This window comes from Xenopus laevis, chromosome 3S (genome assembly GCF_017654675.1).
Source record: "Xenopus laevis strain J_2021 chromosome 3S, Xenopus_laevis_v10.1, whole genome shotgun sequence".
Lineage (NCBI taxonomy): Eukaryota > Metazoa > Chordata > Amphibia > Anura > Pipidae > Xenopus > Xenopus laevis.
In genome coordinates this window covers 11613879-11617999 of record NC_054376.1, presented here as the reverse complement: position 1 = coordinate 11617999, position 4121 = coordinate 11613879, and positions in this window count along the sequence as shown.

Genomic DNA, 4121 nt, shown 5'->3' with positions numbered 1-4121 from the left:
CCAAAGCCCCAGTGGATGTAGATGCCAACGTTCCCAGTGACAAGTGCCTTTCCAGCCTGACACATACAGGTCTCTGTCATTTACACTGGGAATTCAATTATATCAGAAATGAGTTGTGTACCTGCATTCTCATTCACGTTCCTATCCTCGTATATGAGATGCAAAAGTACCCGAAAATCATGTGCAAACCCAATGTACAACTTTTAAAGGATACATGCTGGGGCAAAGTAATAAAGGATGCATAAAGGATTCTCATGATACAAATCCATAGAAATCAGGTCCTACACATTTTATCACATTGCCCCAAACTGTTCACTATCCAGGGTTAAGCACAAATCCATTGCAATCAATGAAGCAATTGCTTCACCCATAGTTGTCCGAGTTAATAAGAGTTCCACAAAACGCATGTTACTAATAATAATCTAGTATAATTATAAATTCTCCACTTGAAAGCTTTCTGTTGGTAGCTTTTTTTTAAACAAGCTCAACCCTTCTCCCCAGCACATCCAATTGGAAAGTCAAACTTGTCACATTCCTAAAATACAGTTGGCTAAAACTGCATTGTATATTCAGTATACCTTCCAATGGTAATGAAGCAAAAGAAAACTATGAATGTACAACTTCAGTCTTCTAAGGCTAAGGTCACACTGGGCGATATGGGGAGATTTAGTCGCCCGGCGACTAATTGCCTCTTCTTTGGGGCGACTAATCTCCCTGAACTGCTTTTGGCACTCGTTGTGATTCGTTTTCCAAAGTCGCCCGAAGGCAACTTCGGACGACTTCAGAAAACGAAGCACCCTACACACCAGACAGAGTTAATAACAATTAATAATGGGTCCCTATAATACAAAATTATCAGAACCCACACATGACCATGTCCCAATTATGCCAAAAATACTGCCCATGAACCACCCAAATGGCTCACTCTCCTGCAAGGCCCTTCCCAAACAAATCACTGCTTTCTTGGGGCCCTCCTTAAGGGTTGCCAAATGTCCTTTTTTGAACCAGAATAGCCTTTTTTTTCACAGGCTGACCTATTAAAAATCAGCCAACACTACCCCCCAAGTCATAGCCTGCTCCTGATGGCACAAGCCTGTCCCTTCTTAATGGAGAAGTAAAGCTGAAGTAAAGAAGTAGGTAGAAATGTTGGACATTATGTTTTGTGCTTCTTTATCAGCCCAAGGCAACCACAGCCCTCTTTTACACAGCAGTAAAGATCTGTGTCTCCAAAGATGCCCCAGTAGCTCCCCATCTTCTTTTCTGTTGATTCACTGCACATGCTCTGTGCTGCTGTCACTTACTGAGCTTAGGGACCTACTCACAATATACAGTACACATATAATATCAATGTCACAATATTAGGCTGATTAGTAATTAATACAGATAAATACTACATGGCAGCACAGAAACCAGTGCAATTAGCATCAGAATTTAATAATCAGCAAACCTGTAGCATCATCTTATATTACAGGGGAAGCTCATTTTCTGCTGGATAATTAGTGACGAGCCCTAAGCTTAGCTTCTCAACAGCTGCTCAGAGCCCACTGAGCATGTGAGTGTCACAGACACTTTCCAAGATGGTGACCCCCTGTGACAAGTTTGAAGTCCTGGATCATTGCTGCTATTGACAAGCTGGAACTTTAGGCTGGTGCAATAAGTTAAGTATATAAAACAAGATTATCATCCCTCCCCAATGCCATTAGCTCCACCCCGATCTAACCCACCCTAGCTCCTGTCTGGATTTTTAACAATGGAAAACGTAACAACCCCACCTCCCTCTGCCACTGGGGCCCTGACTTCAGCAGTCAGCACCCCCTGAACCCCACCGATTGCACCCATGACATTTGGGCAGTGAATATACAGAAGAGGTGCAGCTTACCCCCTGGTACATATTAAATTTACACCCAGTTGTAAAAATCACTAAGCAGCCATGTTGCATGCACCTAACCAAATATCCATGCAAAGTGACTTGTTTTAAAAGGGGGCATGGAAATTCCAATATAGTGCACAGAGCATTAGTTACCCTATGAATCAGAGCAAGATATTGTACCCCCCACTTTGTTGCTCATATATACTCATTTACACAAGTCTGGATGCCACAGTCTTTGCATGGGATGGGACTGGAGTCCATTTCTTACTACACAAGTTGACTCCCTTATGTTTAGGGCTGTGGGGGAGGTTTGCATTCATTTCACCTCAAATTAAATGCAGAGAATGAGAATGCCCTTTTATTTAAACAGCTGTTCTCAATGGGAGAATGCAGATTGTGGATGTGTTTGTTTCCATGTAAGCCATGCCCACCTCCCCCCATGTTGATTCTTTTGAACTGGTGGGATCTTCAGCTCTACTTTTTCATCCTATAGTCATCCTATTATGTCTCTGGGTCAACCAGGAGACAGGACAGCAATTGGATTGGACAAATACAGTGGTGTAACTAGATGTTACTGGGCGTCACAGCAAATTAATTTTAGGGGTCCCCAACATATCCAGAGGTTGTGCTGTTTTACCAATATATGTTGAATTTGCTCATTAATTAGGGCTTCATTGGGCCTCCTATACCTCCTGGGACCCCCTGCAGCCGCAAGGGGGGTTACACCCCTGGACAAACATAATAATGAAATATTAATATTCAGATAGGGGTAAAGTGTAACCATAACAGCGAGGGAAAATAACACCTCAATAGCTGCTTTGCCATAAAATGACTTTATCAGTGGACACAACTTTATAGATGCTCCTGTAGTAGGGTATAAAGTATATTAACATGGTATATCAGTGATCCCCAACCAGTAGCTCATGAGTAACATGTTGCTCCCTTGTATGTTTGTCTCAGTGTCCTCAAACCAGGTGCTTATTTTTGAATTCCAGGCTTGGAAGCAAGTTTTTATTACATAAAAACTAAGTATAGTGCCAAGCAGAGCCTCGTGTGGGCTGCCAGTCCACATAGGGGCTACCAAATAGAGTTTCCATCTATTTTTTGGCCGGTAAAAATGTTACTTAAAGGGAAAAACCATAAAATATAGAAAAGCCGGTATTTTTTTACCAGAAAAGGTGGCAACCCTACTACCAAATAGCCAATCACAGCCCTTATTTGGCTCCCCAAAGGACTTTTTCATGATTGTGCTGCTCCCCAACTCTTTTTACATTTGAATGTGGCTCAAGGGTAAAAAAAAAGTTTTGGACCCCTGGTATAGAGAATAATGTACCGCCTGTTATAAAACATAATGATATTATAAATCACAGAATTCCATGACCATAAATAGGCCAGGTCCTTTTATTCAAGTCATGGAACTCAGAGAGCCTTCTAACATCCTCATATTTTACAGGTGGTACATTATTAATAATGCACAAGTTTCAATGAGTCACGTGACACAAATTACACCAGTAAACATTATTATAATCGACAGTATCACTAAGCACTTTATATCATTAACAGGATATTCATGGCTCTTTTATAGGTACCCCGATATTTTGAAGATATTATTTTGCACATCGCAATACATTGTGAGACCGCTGCGCTGGTTCTTTTTCCTGTTCTTTTGACATGTTAGGGAAAACTTCCCAACTGTCTTCATTTAATGAGACAGTTCTTCACTCTGCTACATCTTCATGGGCCAGAATTTAATAAAATGATGATATCATCCAAAGACGTTAACAAAGCTCTTGTGCTGCCTGCGGGCTTCCATTTGGACCTCCCGGAATAGGCTAAATTTTATCCATGCAGACTGAATATTGGCTTTGTACATAGAGGTATCCAGTGCTATCATTCTGGTTTCTGGAGCAATTTATAGTTCTACTTTACCCCTGCAGGGCTGTTTAGTGTTTCCTAGAGCCTTGGCTGCTCTAACGCTCATGAACTTTTTTTCCTGCAGCCCAAATACTACTTTCTGAGGCTAATTCTACTTTCTACTTGGTTGTTCTACATGCAGGCTGCTGGGGTGGAGGCAATGACAGTGTGTGAGGCTAGAAAAGCAATGTCTGTGCAGCAACGTGTCAGATCATGCCAGAGTCACACCCAGAGGCTGAGCTGTCATACAGTTCAATTGTACAGCTGGCAGTCAGTTTACGGAATGCAGTAACTCACACACATTTTTGCAGGCGGTATTTTCTTTGTCCTAATTCTA